Source organism: Cynocephalus volans, chromosome 13, assembly GCF_027409185.1.
Source record: "Cynocephalus volans isolate mCynVol1 chromosome 13, mCynVol1.pri, whole genome shotgun sequence".
Classification (NCBI taxonomy): Eukaryota; Metazoa; Chordata; class Mammalia; order Dermoptera; family Cynocephalidae; genus Cynocephalus; species Cynocephalus volans.
The window spans coordinates 77,692,594-77,714,548 of record NC_084472.1 but is presented as its reverse complement, the minus strand read 5'-3'; the positions used below and the strand labels follow the sequence as shown (position 1 = coordinate 77,714,548).

Genomic DNA, 21,955 nt, shown 5'->3' with positions numbered 1-21,955 from the left:
AAAATTACATAACTGCATCTTTGGGGATGGCGTTTTAGAAAATAAAGGAGTAAAAAAAAGTATGAGATATGGTAACGACTAAAATTTTTAAGCACTGGCCAAAAACTTAATATTTGTAGGGTTTGACTCAAAAATGTAAATGAAGACCAATATACCATAACCCAAAACATTTAGATGTTATACATCAAGCTGACAAATTTAAGGAAGATATGTTCTGTTCTCCTTCCTTGACACATATAATGTCATAAGGACCAAATAAAAAGGCATATACAAAAGTTGTATTTCTTAAGTCAATAAAATACAGGAGACAATAAAATGCAATTAGTATTGCACAAATCTAGGTAGTCTTTTGAAGGGCCAATGATGTTCTGATGGATAATAAAATAGACATGAATAAATATATACTGTCATAAAATTATTTTCATGCCTTTATTTTAGCAAAATCATTTGTTATCTTGTTATAATCCAGATTTTAAAATAATTTTAGTTATGTTGACAATAATGCCAAATACTCCATTTGTAGGGGAGCATTGTTATTCATATATTTTTTTCAATTAAAAAATCTCTTCAGGGATGTAGCAACTGGTATTTTAAAAAATTGCCCAGAAATATTTTTCTCTGAAATGAACTGTAAATAATACATATTACTTTAAACATTAGTTATATAAGTTATTGATTTTCATAAAATATTAGTATTTCAATTTACTCATAAAATTACTATTATCAATGTCATAATTTCTATTATCTCTTAAAACTCTAGTTTTATACAGTATTTCTTAAGTTCTTTTTCTATCACATTGTTTAGTATCAGTATGTTGCTCAATTGGTTTAAATCTCTCCTCAGTCAAAACTGTATCTTGATTTTCAATGGCAATAAATCAGCCTAAAAAGTTAGTTTGTGTGTCATTTGTTTGTGAATCTTCTACTTCAAAGTCCTGCTAATATTTTTAGTTTCTTTTTCCACCCAGATTATATTTTGTTGGCATATCACTTTCATAATGTGTTTTACATTGGTTTTCTTCTATTTAGATGTATTCTTTTAAACAAATGTTTAATCCATTTAAAAATAAACTATCTTAGATTGTTTGAAATTTTACGTAAATGTTTGCTGACATTATTAATAGTGAGCCACCATTCTACTACCTAACTTAAGCTAGCACAAATTCAAAACTAATTTAGTTTTCTGCCCCCGAAATTATCATTTATAGCTTATAGTTATTATTCCCAGCACGTATCTGAGAGTGGTTGTAAAGTCAAGTTTAATACGTATTTCATAAAGATGTTCTATTTTGGGGTAGATCCATAAAATGAATGGAAGATTAGAATTGTTTCAAGTAGTGCCATGTACAGACACAATTGAAACTTCATCTCATATTAATAAATTTAAACTGTGTGTCACAATTGGCACAAAGAACACATCTGGATTTGAGCTGAAAATCTGGCTAGTACACATTTTTTCTTTACCAATATTTTAATGCCATTTTCATAAAGGGGTCTCTAACAATCTTTTAAACCAAAATTTAAACCAAAACACAAAATTGCAAAGATTTTTTGTATGCTTTTTTCAGTAATCCCCTTAAACCAAGATTTATTAATTTAATTTTATTTTTTCTGTAAAATAATGAAAATGTTCATTAATTTCAAAATCTCTGTTTGTTATTACTGCTGTTTTGCCAATAAATAGATTAAATGTTAATTGTTCAACATAACTTTTGTCGCTGTCAAATTTCACTGAATAACATTTACTTTGATAATTTTGTTTGTTCTCTTTTCTCATTTTACCAACCATTAATTAATTTTCTCATTGCAATTTTTCATCCTAATGATCATTTGTTTCATTGTTTTTAAACTTTCTTCTGTGTTTAGCCTACAGAAATAAAAGATCTGGAGGCAGAAATATTCCTCTTTATAACTTATAATACAGTAGAAAAGCCAGCCAAAAGAAAAAAAAAAACAAACCCTGCTTTCAAGACTGCTTTCAAGATTCATCAGGAAAGAAATGTTACAGGAGTTCAGTGGTTGGAGCCACTCTCAGTACAAGTTAGTAGAGGTTCTTGAAACAGAATCCACTAAGTTTTAAGTGTTTAAGCAGGTGAGTTTTCACTAAAACAGGATTTCAGTTGCTGTGATCATTAACAAAAGGAGCCCTTGGATCCTCTTGAGAAAGGTACTAATAGCTATTTTTCAGTAATTTACTTAGTTTTAAGAATTTTTGACATGAGCACATAGAATTTTCCAGCTTGGATTAATGGGGCCAAAAGAAAATGTTAAGAGAAAATAGGATTTAAGATGGCTCAGAAAAATACAAGTTTTAGGATGTAAAATTGCAACATAAGAAACAAGAAAATAGGTGCTTGGTTTGGCACCCCTGGAACATTATACTTTGTTACACAAAAATCTATCGCATTTATGCAATATGAATATTACTTGACGAGTTAGTTAATTTATCTTTCCTCTCACCTAGGTGTGCTTCCATTCGAAAGGATACCTGCACTCCTAAGCAATGATATTGCAGAAGTCTGCAGCACACACCGCAAAACATCCCGCCTTCAGAGCATGGCCTTTTGTGCAAATGATGCAGGGCAGGAGCTACTATGGGGGAGCTTTCCCCTAAGGCTTGAATGGTGAGACTCATAAGAGCCGATGTTTAGTGCTATGAATCACAGTATGCCAGCGCCAAATGTGGGATTCCAAATGACAGAAGTGCCCACAGTTTCTTTCATACATTTATTCTGTGTGTATGATTGAGAGAAGCAGAGATCTCAGCTATGAGGCCCAGGCCTGAGGACAGGACTATTCTAGGATATACTTCTTTCCAAATCTGTACTGTTAACAGTCAAGATAAAGTCACTCAATCATAGTGAATAATAGAATTACATATTGCCTATAGTAGGGCCAAGATTACAAACAGTTATTTACCTTTTAATAAAATTTGTTTGTAACTCTAACAGAATTTATTTTAAGCCAGCCAGCCTGTTACTTTGTGTGCCATGTGGTTAAACAAGAAAGTAAAAGCTACTGCCATGAAAATAAATATGGCTGGCTGGCACTACTTTAGTAATTTACCTAGCCTAAGGTCATTCTAAAGCAGTTTAAATGCATCATTAATCCACAATCCTCTAAAACACTAAAATACTTAAATAAATTACAATAGAGTAGGGTGAGCCTGAAGAGAGGAACAAACTGTCAAGATATGATACATTTAAATGATGCAAAAAAACCTCTCTAAGACTCATGAATAAATTATTGCTGAAATGTAAGGCATGATAAAGAGCCTAAAGGACATGATACATCCAATTTCATTTGGTCCTAAAGATAAAGAAAATAAATCTTAAATTTCACCTTTCTGTATGTGAATTTTCATTCACTTAGTTTTAACCTTGGTAACTCAAAATTTTCATGTTCATTTTTATTACATCTCTTTTCTTGTCACATTCCTTTTATTCCCTTGATTGCTGTCTCCCTTCTATTTCTAGCCATCTCTATATCTCAATCATACCTTTGCATGTGTGAATGTGTGTGTGTTTTGGGGGTGAGAGGCATAAGTGGATTTACCAAGATCAAAGCTGACACACATGTATAAATTTATAAAGAGACAATAACATGGAAATAAAAATTTACGAAATAAACTTTATAACTTAGGTCACCAAGGACTTTATTTTTTCTTAAATAAACAGATGCCCCAACAAGTATCATATAAAATTTCACCTTTCAGGTAATTTCCTGACCAATCAATAAGGCAGATTAAATAATAATAATAATAAGAGATTATAGAATCATATGCAAACTTGTGAACAAGTTTAAAAATTCATTAAGGTAAAAATTCTGAGCAAGAGTTTAAAAGGACTAAAAGCACCCAGTACTGAAAGAAGCTCATCTTTTTACCAGTTCCCTGTTACAATAATGTCATGACTGTCAGCCTTTGTTACATGTGCCTCCCACATCTCCAAATCTGCAAGCCTTTCTATTACTTATGTTATCTGAACTATTACATGAAAAAAATTCTGGACTTTTATTTCTTATAGTCAAGGTTCATCACTGGTAAGATAGGTCATGGCTTGGAATGCTCTAAGCCAGAATACTCAGTATAGGGCAAGAAAACCAATGCCTGAAACACAAGAATGGTTTTAGATGGCAGGCAGTGCACCCTGGAGTGGTAGTACAGCTCCACCCAGCACCGCAGCTTCAGAGGCCGCTGCGCCCATGGTTCCTTTCCTCCTCTGACCCAGCATATTCCTTACTGTGAACCACAAACTCTGGGGTTCCTGAAAAGACCTGGGCATCAAAAATATGTCAGTTCTCTGTTCATTTCATGTTTATCCTTTACATTGATAATCTTCAAACTTGGACCGGCATTTTGCTGCTTAGACTAACTTCTTTATGCTTTAAGTCTCAAAAGATGCACAAAGCACCTGTATCTAGTGTTAAAAATGCATGTCACGCAGAAACTCATAAGCGTGTTATGTTCATGTGATTTTGCTGCAAAAACAGAAGGATATATTAAACTCAGCAGCCATTTGTTGAATACCTGTGAGACGCATGGCACTGGGGGGAGAGAGAAGAGAGAGAAAAAGAAAAAGAATGATATGTGTATTAAATGTTTTTGTAGTTTACCAGAAAAAAAAGTATTTGAAATACAGACAGAAATTTTAAACTTTTAAACCCACAATGAAAGCAAGCAAATAAATATATAAAAGAGTAGAGGGATACATGGTACTGAAAAGTTATATCAGAAGAGTGCAGCATTTATCTTGGAACTTCCTAGCAGCCAGGAATATATGACTCTCATTGTATAGGCCTGCAACATACCAACTTATCCAAGAGAAAACAATGTTTTCCCTAGCTTAGGAGTAATTTCTCAGGGTTGATTTGGTGGGAAAATTGGGTAAATATTTCTAAATAGGAATGCAGTACCTAATTAGTGATATTCTAATGGGCATTCTTTCCCTTGACATCATTTTGAAATAATCTCAAACTTCAGAAAAGTTGCAGATACTTTACAAATCACTTTTTTCCCTGAACCATTTAATATGAAGTTGCTAACATGACATCCCATCACCCTGAATATTGACAGTCTCCTACATAACCACAATACAACAGTCAAGATCGGGATATTAACACCATTTCCTTATTATAACTTAAACCTCAGATCCCATAAAATTTCACCAATTACCCCCAAAATATCCTTTATAGAAAAGTAATCTAGTTCACAACCATGCATTAGTTGTCATGTTTCTTTAGCTTCTTTTAGTACAGATTAGGTCCTAGATTTTTCTTGATTTCTGATTTGTATGATACTGACCTTTCTGAGTATTGTAGGCCACTTGCAGTAGATCCCCCTTATTTACGAAGGATAACTTCCAAGATCTCCAGTGGATGCTGGAAATCTCAGACGGGCCCAAACCCTGTATATACTACACATGGATTTCTTTTTCCTTCACAATTTCATGGAAAGAAGATTCATTCCAACCACAGCAATCTCAGCATACGATTTCTTTTTTTCTTATTAAGTCAAGAACTTTCACACTTTCCCTTAAAGGAAGTACTTTAGCATATACAGCGTGGATACCCTGGACAAAGGCAGAATGAAGCGGGATGATGTGAGATTTCCTCACACTTCTCAGAACATCACACAATTTAAAACGTATGGATTATTTCTGAAATTTTCCATTTAATATTTTTGGACCACGGTTGACCATGGGTAACTGAAACCATTGAGTGAAACTGCAGATGGGAGGGACTACTGTTTGGGTTGGTCTGCTCTTTTGCATGATTTGATTCAGGTTATGTATTTTTGGAAGGAATATCACAGAAGTTATACTGTGTTCTCTTTGAATCCTATCAACTGGCCCATGATTCCAATTTGCCCCACTACTAGTGACCATTTTAGTCACTTACTTACTGTGGTATCTGCCAGTAGTCCCTACTTTAAAATTACTCTTTCCCCTACCTTTGTAATTATTAGGTATTTACATGCACACATTTATATTTATATCATTTTATATCTATGTTTGTATTACAAAACATGAATTCACACTGATATCTTCAATTCCAGCCTAACATCTCAGGGTTCATTCCAGTTTTCTCCTTTCTCTGATTTATAGAAACTTAGCTTCCCTTTTCCTTAATACATTTACTTATTTGATCTATTCCCTGCATTTAAACAATCTTCCATCATAGCCACCACTCAACTCTCATGTGAAAATGATTCTCTCACATTGCCAAGGCAGGTAGTGAGAACCATAAAAGAAATTTGAAAAAGTTGACTGCATTAAAATGAAATGATAAAAAGTCTTCTGTGTGATAGAAAACAAAATATTCAAAATCACAAGACAATTAAGTGAATGAATAAAACAACCACATTTATATATATATATACATATATATATGTATATATATATATATATATATATATATATATCATATATCCATAAGAGGGTAAATATCGCAACAACAACAAGGCCCAGCATAAATTTTTTTTTTTAAAAAAGAAATGCTATATGAAAATGGACAATTTTATATATAGTCATCCCTCAATATCATAGGAAAGTGATTTCCAAGCCCCCACGGATACCAAAATCCTCAGATGCTCAAGTCCAACTGTTAGCCTTGTGGAATCTGCAAATACAAATAGAATCTAGCCATATATAACAGTATAAATATATGTACAGTATTCCTCCCTTCTCTGTGGTTTCACCTTTCATAGTTTTGGTTACCTGAGGTCAACCATGGTCTGGAAATATTAAATGGGAAATCCCAGAAATAAACAATTCACAAGTTTCAAATTGTGCACCACTATTCTGAGTAGCATCATGAAATCTTGTGCTGTGCTACTCCATCCTACCCAGGACATGAATCATCCTTTATTTAGGGAACCCACATTGTAATTACTACCTGCCTGCTAAGCACTGAGTAGTTCTCTTGGTTATCAGATAAAATGTCCTGTAACACAGTGCTTGCATTCAAGTCACAGTTATTTTACTTAATAGTGGGCCCAAAGCACAAGAGGAGTGATGCTGGCAATTTGGATATGCCAAAGAGAAGCTGTAAAGTGCTTCCTGTAAGGGAAAAGGTGAAAGTTCCTGAATTAATGAGGAAAGAAAAAATCATATGCTGAGGTTACTAAGATCCACGGTAGGAATGAATTTTTATCTGTGAAATTGTGAGGAAGGAAGAAGAAATGTATGCTAGTTTTTGCTGTCACACCTCAAACTGCAAAAATTATGGACATAGTGCATGATAAGTGCTTAGTAAAGACGGAAAAGCATTAAATTTGTGGGTGGAAGCCATGAACAGAAACACACTCTGATTGATGGCAATCAGTTTCAGTAACATCCACTTGGAAAATATCTTGGAAAGTGTCCCCTGGGGATAAGGGGAAACTACTCTACTGTTATTATTAGTAGTATTATTTTGTGATTCTATATAACTAAATGATAACACCACCTTATCATTCCCTTCAGCTCCACATATTGCAAAGAATCTAATGAATGTATAGATGTTAGTCAATATTCCTCCTCTTCCTTTTCCCTATTAAGTGATTGCACATTATATAACAAGAGCTTTCCAAATATTTTGATTTTCTTTGTTTGCAACAAACCAATAAGGTTATTATTATTACTAAAATTACTATTACTTTAAAATGAGAAGATGAATGATAAAAGAAATCTGGCATGTTGTTTTTAACATAATACGATATGTTATAAAATTTACTTAGCCACTAGTAAGTAATTAACATTTAGGCACTTGTAGACATATATTTGTAATAATATAGAAAAATAATTTAAACTATTATTTATTAATTGGCCATTATTATCTGTTTTGTAAAGATGTCACAGTGAAAAGAGGCTGTCAATTGTTTTAAAAATTAATGCTATATCCATAAATAATAAAACTAAAATGTAATGATCTATGCCACTATAGACAACAAATGTCACATGCCAGATAATAAATGGCCAGTCTACCTAATTAATACATTTGAGAACTCAAGTAACATATAATTCATATTATTAAACTATAGATATAAACAAACTATTGGTAAGCTACAGCCCAAACTAAAAATGCAAAATAATCTAGCACCTAACACATTTAAACTATAAACAGTGTGCATGCATTGGCCCACAGACACAGACACACATACAGGAGAAAGCCAAAAAAACCTAGTTCAACTTAGGAAAGCTTTTTCCATTTTTGTATAGTACTTCGTATATTTTCCAAAATAGATTATTGTATTCTATTCTTGCAGTTATATAAGTAGAAAACCATGGGAAATTAAACAGAAAATAAGTGATCTTGACCTCATAAATCTTTTCCAATTTACTCCTAATCTCTATGTAATGTGTTTGACAATCTTTCTTCCAAAATCTAAACACCAACTGAAGATGCTAAGAGGAATGTGCAGAAATTTTTTTGCCTATCAACAAGTCGTGTAAACATGTGTTGTCTTTAGTTCTGATGACTCCCAATGTTTTTGTTAACTATGATAAAATATTACAGTTGTGGCGAAAAGTTTTTCAATTAAAATTACTCCATCTCCAACTCTGGGGGAAAACCAAACCAAGCAATCAGCAACAACAGAGAACTCTTCTCCTGGTTCTGCAGTGCTCTCTACAGCCACCAGCCTGCAGTTCTTCATCTAAACACATCTGACTTATGCCTCTTGTCCTTTACCCCTCTTGCCTGTGCCAATGATAGAGACCACTTTTCATGATCTTTTACGGACATATCTTTAAAGGGCATATCTGTACTTTCCCAGTACTGGTATTCCCTCTCTCTTCCTAAAATCTATTAACCATCACTTATTGTAAATGTATGTTAAATATAAAATCTATTAGCTGCTACCTATTATACATTCTCAATGAATGGAATATAAGAGAAAACCCTACATCACTTCATTGTGTTTGTTTTCCTACAAAGGAAAGCTTTTGGAAAGTTTACTAGGGTCAGTTTCCTAAATATACCAGGCCAATCAATCTCAGGTTCCAGTGTCATATTTCCAGATAGAGAAGTACTAGTGACACCATTGCAATGCAATGGTTGCTATAAGAGAAACTACATCAGCCTGGGGAAAATTAAGACTTGAATTAAGCCCAGGCATGAATGCTAACTCATTGCGTGGTTTTGGCAAGTAACTTTCCCTAGTTTCCTCATTTGAATAATGAGAAAATTAGACAAGATTATTTTATCCATCTTGAAGTGGTGATCATTTGGTAGATGGGAGAATATATATTTGTTTTAACATACTTATCTTTAGAATCCTAGAATTCCCTGGTTGGTGACCATTATCTTTTTATACTATAGCATCTGCTTACAAACTGGTTTCCAAGTATTATCCCAAAGCCAGGAAATATGAAGACTCAGTTAAAAAAGAAAAAAAAAAGTTAGTTAATGACAAATCTTTTTAAAATTTTTTAAATAAGCAATTGCTTAATTTGTAATAAGAGCATGAAAACATGCATGCAAAGTGTTATAAACAGAAGACAGCATTGCATATTTTGCTCAGCATTTTCAAATAGTAGTTGAAATAATTTTACTAAAGCGGTGTCCTTTTAAAAGATAAAGATCAATATGAGTTAGAAAAACATAGTTATTTGACAGAGAAAATAAAAATAAGTGTGTGTTCTAAAATAATTCACATAATTGAATGTATTTCTTTTAATAGACTGGACCAAATATTTACTCAATAGGTCAAAGTAAGTGCCTGGCTAGCTCAGTCGGTAGAGCATGAGATTCTTAATAAGTCCAAGTGTGTGCTAGTATAAACCCATATTCCAAGGCTAATTTAACAACAGAGAAATCTGGTATTATATTGTAACTTGGGCAGTACTATTAGCAAAAAATAGAGCTGAAGAGTAGAAATAAAATTTCACCTTATCATAGTATACAAACAAATTTTATGAATTGGTCTAACTATGACTTTATGCCTGAACTAAAAAAGAAAAAAAATCAAGTGAAAAAATATGCAGAAACCACTATTAGAAAAGAAAGTGACCAAAATTTGAGAATAGTTAAGATTTTTAGTCAGGTATTTAGGTAGTTTATGGCAGAATGTAACTATTTTTCCTCTCATTTTAATTTATTCTTAATATTAACATTTTCAGCAAATTCTGGCTAAGCATGATGCATACTCCACAAACTAACTAAAATTGGAAAAATATATTTAAAAACCAATAGTACATCCACAGGTAAGCATCTGTTATTAGCAATAAATATTTTTAAAAAAACAAACATAAATAAATTTATGAAAAATATCAGTCACTAGTGAATAGCAATGCACTGAGTATCCATTGAATATTATGATAAGCAATTTATATTGTACTTTGCATTAACAAAAAAAGGTTTTTTTTTTAATATTGCACCCTAGATTTCATACAGTATTTTTGTGAACTTACCTACTCCCAATACTGCTCAGTTCACTACTAATCCAGCACTATGTAGAATAGGCCTTGGGGGAGAATGATCAAAATTGGTTCTGGGCCATCCCATGTTATTCTATATTGATTAAAATGAGCCTTTAGGTCAGCTCAAAAATTGAAAAGTAATTCGCAAATCTTTAACTTTGCGGATGTGTGTTGAAATGAGAATTAGTGATTAAAACATTTTGCTTCGATGATGAAAAGACTTAGAACATTACTGCATGTTTATGTTTGTCTAGATATACACATTTATCATCCTCAAATATTTACCACCAGCTAGTGGAGAGACCTAATTACTTTTATCCTTTAACTTTATGACCCTTTCGCCTGAGTTCATCATGAAAAACAACCAAAAAAGCATTCTTATTCATGATTCCTAAATGATGGTTTTGATAGTCACGGCTCCATTTTTTATACTTACACTAATAAACCTAATGAAATGATATTTGATAAAATGAGAAATGAGGACATTATTTAATACTTTACTTCAAATTACTCACATGTCTATCAGTCTTGACAATGTGAAAAATTTTTGTAGAGAGATAAATATAGACAGGCAGATATATCTTTATCTACCTGTCTATATTTTTTCAATGTGATAAGTGCTGGAAGGAAAACACTACCTAAAACCAACCATGGATAGGAAAATCAAAAGTAGACATGAAAAAAACACAAAACATGAAATTTAAATTGATTTATGAGATAAGTATTAAGAAAAAGAAGTTCAAAGTTTGAGTTGCAGAAAAAAGAAAAGGAATTAGACTTTGAAAAATATATATAGACCACTATTTTACATTCAAACAAGGCAAATTATCTGTAGCCAATAGTTGATTGCTGTACCTGGATGAAAATATTTTTAAAATATATTATTTGAAGAAATTTTCATCAGAATCTATACATTTTATCAGTAAGATAAAATTGAAAACCTTTTCCATGAGAAAATATCACAGAAAAATAGCATTTGTGTATATATACAGGAAAGATTGTGTGGACATATTTTTGTTAGGTAACAGCACCTAGGAAGTTATATTTAGCATACAAATATTATGACATGAGGAAATTTTGATGGCATGTATCATTTTTGCACAATTATAAGAATATTTGTCAATTACAATTTTACTAATGGGTGCCACTGAACTGACAACATTATGGGAAAAGACCCAATTTAAACAACTCCCTTTAATATTTCTGCGTATCTTTTTAAAGCAGCTGAATACAGCAAATAAACCTTCTTTTAATGAAAATCACTTTAATATACTATTGAAATTAACACAAAAGCAACTGAAATGAAAGAAGTTGAAAGTTAGGTAACTAGTAGACAGAAACATCAGAATGAAAAGTTCAAACAATCAAAGCTAACCATAATATTAGTACAAACAAGAGGAGACATAATTAAAGTGCTTGAGGTAATTTAGCATTATGAAGAAAGTTGTAGAATCATCTCATCATACACAATGCTATTTAATTATGAGAACAGTAAGACATTTTCCCCCAAGACACTGCATTTAATATTCCTCTACCAAATAAAACTTATCATATCTTTTCCATCTCCTATAATTTTTCCTAGTCTCTTTCATATGTTTTATCCTTGAGTTTTCTCCCTCTCTCCTTGCTTCTATAGCCCTGCTACACTACTGCTAATTAAAATGTACCCAGTTAAATCAATGTAGACTGTTTCAAAAAGAAGGGAGCTGTTCATAGGGGAACCTGTGCTGGAGAATCAAACTAATACAAGTCTCAAGGTTTGGAGCATTCAAATTAAAATAAACCCCTTAAAATATATCAGTCTATACTTCCAAAATGACTTCTTTTGATGAAGTATAGTTCTTAGTGTTCCTTTGTAGGCTGTACTAATGATCTCAACTACAAGCTTTTTTGTTGATTAGTGAAGTTTTAAAAATAAGTGTTTCCTAAATTGCCATGTTAGCTATATGAATGTAGGCACATATTATGCCTACACATTTTACAGTAAAACTTGTATTACAGGTGTTGCAATAATTACTGGAAGAGTAGATTCAATGATTATAAATATTCTTTAGCATATCACTGGCTTGTTTGAATGTGACTATCTTCAATGAAGTTATTGGAGTCATACATGTCTTCTTTAGCATACTCAGAGAACTACATGTTTGATAAAATCTCATTGTGATTTTAGGTTCAGTCAAGTCTTGACATACTAGCATATTTAGTCAGAATGAGGTTGGTAGAACAAAAACATGTAAATGGAACATTAATCATGACTATAACAATAGTTTACCACCTTATATTTGTTTGGTAATACCTATGTGATATTTAAACATACATAATGGGGTGTGCATGCTCTTAGTTTTTGTATACAAATACCTCAGCTCAAATAAGTTCGATATGTAGAAGAAAACTCATACCTATGACTCTTCATTCTTTCAAGAAATATTTATCAAGTGCTTAAATTGTGGTCAGGTAAGGCTGGCACAGAACTAAAAAGAGGGAAAAAGATAAATCCAAACTAACTGTATTAGCTTCCTGGGGCGGCTGCAACGAATTGCCACAAACTGGGTAGCTTAAAACAATAGAAATTTATTCCCTCTTAGCTCTTGAGGCCGGAAATCTGCAATCAAGTTGTTGGAAGGATAGAACCGTCTTTGGAGGCTCTAGGAGAGAATCCTTCCTTGCCTCTTCCAGCTCTGGTGGCTGTTGGTATTCCTTGTGTTCCTTGGCTTGTGGCCACATCACTCCAATTTCTGCCTCCACCTTCACATTTCATCACCTCCTTCTGGGTCTTCTCTTCTGTCTATCAAATCTTTCCTGTGCATCTTTGATAAGATAACTTGTGTGGGATTTTGTGTCAGTTGGATAATCCAGAGTGATAGCTGCATCTCAAATTCTTTAATTTAATTACATCTTCAAAGACCCTTCTTCCAAATAAGGTAACATTCACAGGTTCCAGAGATTAGTACACGGACATATCTTCTTGGGGGCCACATCCAACCAACTACTAAGTTTAAGAAACTTAGTGATTAATGGAGAATAAACTACCTGAAATGGTAGTTAATTTACAAACTGATAAATGCTATTATAAGGACAGAAGAAGAGCTAACATGACACTTAGGAAAGGCACCTAACCCAAGCTAGGAGATAAGGGAAAGTTTCCCAGACCCAAGCTAGGAGATAAGGGAAAGTTTCCCAGACAGAGCAGACATTATCCGGGCAAGGCTGGAGATAAAATATGTGCAAATTCCTGGTGGAAAAAAGAATATACTACTCTAAGGAAACTGAAAGAAGCTCAAAGTGGTTGGAGCTTGGGAGTCCTGGCAGTGAAGCCATGAGCAGTCAGGCATGGGTCCACACCAAGAAGAGTTTGGGTAAGTCATATTAAAGAATTTGAACTTTAAAGGTGTAAAAGTCCATTGAATAGATTTAAGAATGGTAGTAGCCTGTTCAGTCAAGCACTTTGGATAAAAACTGTGGCTTCTGCGAGGATGGACTTGAGGACAAGGCTGGAGGCAGGAATAGCAAGTTGAGAGCCTTTCACAGAAATCCAGCAAGGAGTTTAAGGTGGCCCCAACTAGGGTAGAGACAAGGGGGTTAAAGAGATGTAGATGGATTCACGAGAGACACTGTAGGAAGAATCGCTAATAGTCAGCAATCAATTGAACTTGAGAGTAAAGATAGTGCAGGTACCAATCACGATGAACAATTTTCGGCCTTGAACACTGAGCAGGGAGACAAGGTACATCATTAGGTAAAAGACACAAAAGGTAAGCAAGTGTAGGGCATGGAAGGGAACGATGATTTTTTTTTTCAGACACCTACAGTTTAAAATATCTGTCTCTAGATTTCAGGTTCATATGTGGTTCATATTCTTAGGAGGGAAATTTGGATTAGAGAATAATTTGAGAGCCATCAACTTACATTTGATAACTGAAATCCTGAGGATCTGTGAGAGATTTCCCCTGGAAGAATGCAGAGCAAAAAGAAATAATTTTTCAGATCCCCAAAGTAGGTCATATTTTTAGGAAAAGTACAGAAGTAAGAGCCTGTAAAGGATATTGGTAAATGTGGTTGTGTATGGGAGGTGGCTGGGAAGGGCAGTGGGGACTGGAGAAGTAAAATAGGATAATTAAAATAGGAGTTTGCAAAATGCAGCCTAAATCACCAGCAAACAATCACTCATGCTTTTCTATTCAGCTCTCTTTTTTGTTTTCCAAAGCTGACTTTTCCAATCTTTTCTCTCCTCCTGTTTCCCACCCTTTATCATCTCTTCTCAGATGAAGAAGACTGTTTCAAGTAGGAGAGGGTGTTTAGTAAAACTGTGTCATGTAGTATGGCTAATGAGAAGTGCCTTTAGAATTGACTACGAAGAGACTGCTGATGACACTGGTGAAAGAAGGTAATGTCGATTAGCTGGAGTTGGATTCAGCCTGAGGCAGGGAAAAGTGGAAAGTCAGGAGTTGGTTTGATTGTTAAGAGGAGAGAGATAGGGCTGTAGCTGAAGTGCTATGTTGTACTGAGAGACATTTATTTGTTTATTTATTTTGCTTTGCTTTTGTTCTCAGCCACCCTCCAACAGTGAGAGAAGCCTGAGCAAGTTTAAACATTAATGTGAAGGATGGACTGGAGAAAAAAAAAAAAAAAAAAAAGCTTAAGATAAATGAGAAAAACAAACAAACAAAAAACAGTGTGTGTAATTTCCTGAAGAATGTTGTGATCCACAGTCTAGATCAAGGTTCCATATTTATCCTAAAGCTAGGGGCATTTTTCCATAGTAACAGGAGGCAAGTAGAGAATAAGGGAAATACCCATACAAACACAAATGCTTTTTCTGGTTTTAAGATGTGAAATCTTGGCTCTCCCGATATGAAAATTCTGTACTTTCAGTGAAGAATGAGGCAAGGCTGTATGTTTAGCACAAGAGAGGTGGTGGCATGGGAGATTGGAGGAGAGAAATAAGGTTGGAAAAAGGCAGCTTTGGAAAACAAGAAAGAGAGCTGGATAGGAAAACGTAGAATGATTTTTTTCTACGTAGTTTAGGTTTCATTCTGCCAGTTTGTAGAAAGAATTTACAAAAGATTGTTTCTGTTGAGGTACCACAACTGAGTAATATTTACTTTCTGATTGCACAGTTTGGAATAAGTGACAGCTCACTGTATTATGAATAAAACAACAGCAACAACAGCAAAGAGCGATGGTAAAAGACTGGAGCTAAAAAAATATTTCTCACATCATGCTCATCTCAATAACTGGAAATGCAGGTTAGGCTCAACAGAACCTTTGTTATGATACAAAAGACTCGTATTTTTAAAGTGTCAAGTCTTTCATCCATTCATTGGGCCAATCATTGATTAAATCAATCCCTATGTCAAAAATTTAAGAAAATATCAAAGGAAAAAGGGGAGACAAGAAGACTCTGAGAAGGGAATAGCAGAGAGGAGGGTGCAAAGTGATAGACAGTTGCTTGTATTTCTACACTTTCTTGAACATTATCTTGTTGACTTCCCAGATGCTTATATCTTCTTCCATATTTCCTATATTAGAAGTCAAGATCTTTGCCTTAGAATGCTAAGGATCTTCCAAAAAAGGTAATTTCTTTCAGTTTATGAAAGAAAGGCTAAAAGTTTCTACAGAATTTAAGAGGGGGGACAATCCCAATACATAGTTGTTCATCTGATACCATTTTGTTAGACTATCTAAAAGTGATAGAATTCATGCATCCAGGGAATAGCAGAATTTTTATCTCCTCTCAGTTTTAAGGAGCTTTTCATTCTTCTGACCTTCCAGCCAGTTCTATTCTTGGAAGCATTAGAAGGGGGAGTGTTAAATTACTCAACTCTAGTCTCCAGCAGCATCATTCTTGATTTTTCCAATGCTCCCTTACTCTTGGAAGCAACCAGAAGAATAACATTAGAACTCAAGTCATGTAAAATAATAAAATATTTGACCCGAAGACATTTTTAGATAATCCTCTCTAGAAGTTTAGATTGATTTAATGGCATAATTTAGAAAATATTTTTTCCCCCTGAGAGCAGAATACATATTCAGAGATTAACACCATGTGGGGAGAACAGAACTAAAATATGGGGGAAAGGTCATCAAAATAGCATTGGTTGTTGATGGTATATTCCGGGAAGAGCTAAATTCTCTTTTGAAATCTAGTTTGCTTCTGACATATAGGAGTATATGAGCCCTCGGTTTACATTATAAAAACTTTTAAACTAAGTACCATTTGAGCTACGCAAGAATAAAGAAAGTGAAAAGAAAAAGTAGTTAAAAGTGCTTTAAAACACTTTTTAAAAATCCTTTTAAAAATACAGAAATTTATCCGAAAAGGGAATCGTTTTCATAATAGGTCATAAAAGAAAGGCTGTAGGAACATGCTTTCCCTCGTTTTCCGATCTCAATTTTCTAGAATTCTTAAAGGTAATAATAGCTAACATTTTTAACTGCTTACTATGTGCAATCCAATCCAGTTTTCTAAGCATTTTATACATGTTAAATTATTTAACCCTACATCACCTCAAATCAAGTGGGTACTATTTTCATACCTGCTTTTTAAATGGGAAATCTGAGGCACAGAGAAGATAAGTAATTTGCCCAAGGTCACACAGCTATTTAAGTAATAGAACTGTAACTGAAACTAGGCAGTCTGATTCTAGTATCCATGCCCTTACCCATTGTATATTTTTCCTTTCATAGGTGAGTTATTGCACAATTTCTTGTGTTGCAATGATCTATATTTCCAATGTAGTTGCATATATGGTGAATTTTACGTAGTTCCAACACTTGATATTATTAGAATAATCACTGTATGATCTTGACAAGTTTTGAAAAAATTCTCTTTGCATTTATAATATAAGATGGTAATTTACACATATCATGGATTTGTTGTGAGGATTAAAGAGCAGTTTAATGTGGTATCTAGAACATGTTAGAAGCTTAATAAATGTTACCTTAAAATTTATTATTAATATATTGACTTACTTTTACTTTTATTGTTGTTTTTATTATAATCATTTTATTTTTATTATTAATATATTATCTTGAAATTCTTGATAATTGAATACTACTGTCTCCTGATCCTTGTAATAAATACCACCACCCACCCATCCATCCGCACTCTTGTTTTTCTTCCTTCACTCTGTGTATTTGGTCACTGTCTGCATTTATTTTGACAGGTACATTGTTGACTTATTGACAAGTTGGCTGCATAGTTCATGATATCTCCACTCAGTATTACAGTCTCCAATCCTTATTATAGAATTATATATACTATAATAAACATTTAATTACCTATCATCTAGCTAGCTGACACATCTATAATTAATCCATATTGCTTCACACTTTACCAAATAGCTCACAAATTTTTAATCACTTTTACAAATTAGTAAGGTAATAGCATGGAAAAATCTCAGAACTTTCTGCCAGGAAGAACACTCAAACTATTAAAAGCACAGGATCTAAGTTGACCTTCTAGCTCATAACAACATTTTCTGCCACTCAAACTATTAAAAGCACAGGATCTAAGTTTACCTTCTAGATCATAACAATCTTTTCTGCTTCTCTCCCTTTGCTTTATTTAAACTATCTCCATCCTCCTTGGGGACTGTCTGCTTATTCTCTCAGCACATCAGCCTTCTTCTAGCTTCTCTTGTTTCTTGCCAACTGAGACCCCATGTTCAGCGGTTTATGTTAGTACCAACCTCACCAATATCTCTTATCTATCTAAAAATCTAAGATTCACAGCTGTATGTTTAGTCTTACTGTTTAATCTTTTACAATTTTGTTTCAACCTCTACAACTACGTGTAACTACAATCAAGAGAGTGCCAGAGATAAATTTCCAAACCTTATGACCTTTTCAAAGTCTTCACTTGCCTTAAACTTTGTGGCCGTGAACACTGCTAAGCATTTTCTTTATCTATGAGTCCACAGTGCATGGACCAAAATTTTGTGTTTTTGCCTTACTTTACTGCAAATTGAGTTACATAGAAGAACCTATCTCAATGAATTGTTGGTCAGATTAAGTCAATAAATATACAAAAAGCACTTAGAATGGGACCACATATAAATATCACACAATAAATGGCTTTTCTTCTACTTCTTCTAAATTCTAAATAAGTTGAGCGTGCATTTTTTACAAAACAATTTAATCCAGCCCTGTATTATAGGTGTGCTCTTCTTGACAAATACATCATAAGCTCATCGAAGACAGATCTATGGCTTCATCACTTATTTCCTTCAGGGTCTGACACAGTACTGTGCACATACTGCATATTTTATATGCAATAAATATTTTATCAACAAAAAAGCAAATTGAAAGTGGTATTAGTTTATATCTTTATTAGGTTTACACAATGTTTCAGCCTATTTACTAGCTTCAGTGGATGTTCAAAAAACTCAGAAAAAGCTATAGTTTGCTATTTGTTAAGCTTCTCTTATTTATTATTCACCAAGCAATTTACTTATATAAATGCAACTAATTCTCTCAGCTACCCTTGTGTGAGGTAATCTCTGTGTTTCAATATGAGGAACTGAGGATCAAAGATCATATATTTCCTTTAAGGGTGAGGCCAACATATGAACTTGAAGTATCTGAACTTCCCTTAGCCTAATTAATCCCAACTCTGTCTAATTTTTATAGCAAGATGCAGCTCACTTTATTCCTGTAAAAATGAAAACCTGTGTAATGGATCCAAAGACTATATTATTCTTTCCTTTTTCTAAATGCTCATCATACACATAGAAAATTCCACAGTGTGGTGTTTGTTTTTTGTTTCATGAATATCAGTTTATCCCTCCAATTCACTGTTTAAAAAATTAAGAATGGCCATAAAGCAATATACTTTATCTGTCCCCTAACTCTACTGAAGATAATATTAATTCTATAAAGTAGCTGAATAATTTTGAGTTTCTACTCTGCTTTTTAACTTTTTTCCTTTAGAATAATCCAATCCATCTTATGATCAAGATTTAAACAACAACAACAACAAAAGCAGTTCTCAGAGTTTTGCTTGTAGTTAGTATAGAGACAAATGCTTATATGTGAGGCATGGGCTTTATTTTTATAGGAAATGAGGGTAGTCAGTACAAAGAAATATTGTATCTCTTTTTTGCTCATCTGTTATCAGCTTAAATTTTTGAATAGTTTTCAATACTATATATCAAGAATTTCAGTGATTTTTTTGCAATAAGCAATACTATTAAAAAAATTAAAATTAACAAGCTGTCCTTAAGTATTAGATTAAAAAATTATGAAGAAAACCCTTTTTTAGGCCCTATTTGTTTTTTCAAGTCTTCACTACTAGATTCAGCACATCAATGGCATTGCTCTGTTCTGCTGCCTCTACAATGTCTCTAAAAGAGAAATAATCTGTAAATATTTATTAAACAAACACTAACTACCTTTCTAAAGGCAATGATTGCTTATAAATACTTAAAATATGTGTAACAATAATCTTATTTCCATTAAGCCTTGTTATAAGTTTTTCAAGATGATAAGCATTTAATCCTTTCTGTAACTCTACAAAAAAGGTACTATCATCCCCATTTCACTTATAAGAAAACAGGTGTGGAAAAGACCCATGAGTTTTCATAAAGTGCTAAGTACTCGAGCCAGAATTTGAATCCAGATAATTCGAATGCAGAGCCTACACACTGACCCACTAAAAAAGAATATGATACTATGGAAATTCTGTTCTTTCTCCTCAAATTAAGTTTTATTGGATTCTCCTGCTGGGGAGATATACCAAAAGTAAGAAAAAAGGAAAACCCATTTCACTGAAACTTAGGTGACAGCCCTGACAATTTGGTCATTTAAATATAATAACAACATTCAAAATTATTATAATAATTGGCTCTGGCTTCCCAGACTTTAAGTACTGAAATAACATTCCATAAGTAATTGCATACTTGAAATAATTCAAAATTAGCCATCTCAGTCCCCTTTGAGATACCACCACTTCTTACGACACATAGTTGGTAGTCCCCACCATAATCTATTGCAACCACAATATGTTAATTATAATACAGTATAATGGTGAATTGTCCTGTTTATAATCTGTGCTGCTCTAACAGGCTAAATGATTTTTGTGATTCTCACAGTTGCTAAATAAATGTAAGCACTTCTAGAGACAGATGCATTTTCTTTATCTTTCTCTATATTTTCCTAGAATTACATTAATAACATTAAATGGTGCCTCAAATTCAACTCACAGCCTATTGTGGATTCAAAGCAATAAAAAAGAACTTCCAGAAGTTAAAAATATTGTAGAATACTAAACAGATGAGTGGATTTAGTTTTTCTGTATACCTGAGACCATGTATGTGGGTGAATGCATGTGTGTATGTGTGTCGCTAAATGAATATGTGAAATGAATACATTTAATTTCAGAGTACTTCTAATCTGGCCCACATATTTTTCAACCACACTGGAAGTTGAAAAGTTGGAGAAAATGTTGGCGTGATTTAACATGAATTCATGATGAACCCTAAATAGAGCTTTATTTATTTTTTTTTTACCATCTTTCTGCTACCACCATGTCGAGCTCAGTAGTAACAGATCTTAGCCTATTTGTGAAGATCGGTGGAGGTAACCATGTCTTGAACCTTGGCGGATAGGCTGTCCCCTCTTTTCAACATTTAAATAAACACTAAGTATATGTTTTGGTGCCCACTTGAATACATGTTCTCAGTGGCACACATGCTTTTTGTTATTTTTTTGTTGTCCACTCAGGAATTACAGTTATATTCTGAGATAATTAAAGAATCGTTAGCTTTAGGGTGTGGCAGACAGAGTTTGTATAAGGACAGCAAGTGCCTAGTATATGATAGTTTGTCTTTACCTTTACTGTTACTTCAGAACCTCCTATTTCTTTGCACATTTGCACCTTTGGTTCCATAACGGTACTTTTGTAAACACACAAATATGAAAGAAAGAGAAGAACGCTGTGGTGTAGTCAGATGATTTTAGAATCTGGAATACTCAATATTCAAACTCTTCACCACGAGCAAGGGAGATATAGGAAGGAATGTTGTACAAAACATATTCAAATCTGATTCTACATGCTACTTATATGGCATAACGTCTTTCCCTTATTTTAATTTTTATCTCCCTTTGTAAGGTTATTCTTGATGTCCCTTAGTGGGCTTTCATCTGTATAAAAATGTTACAAGGAGAGACACAGTTGCAAAATTCCTGAAGTTTGTCATGGCTATTCCTGAGAAAACTTAATTTTATTTTATTTTATTTTATTTTTTACTCAATCCTCTTCTCTCTAACACTTGTATCTCCCAACGTTTTTTACTCTTTCCCTATATATTCCAGCTTGGTTTGGCTTCTTTTGTAGGAAAAACTTACAGGAGGCTAATTGATTCAGCACAGCTTGCCCAACTCAGAAATGAATAGGGAGAGAAAAAAACCTATCTCATTTTTTACCAGATTGTGAACAGAAGACTGTGTTTCACACTGTCTCCCATGGGCAATGTGATGAACTAATCATGTAGCAATCTACCAGGTCACAGCAAATAATTAAGACTCTTGTTACAGTGGTCTGTGTGGTGCCATCC

At 33.5% G+C, this 21,955-nt stretch overlaps 1 protein-coding gene across 1 annotated transcript in view; it reads right to left on the bottom strand.

Moving 5' to 3' along the window:
• The window catches only part of GALNTL6 (polypeptide N-acetylgalactosaminyltransferase like 6), a 1,082,002-nt gene that overhangs the window by 1,055,302 nt on the left and 4,745 nt on the right, over nucleotides 1-21,955 (bottom strand). The window lies entirely within an intron of this gene.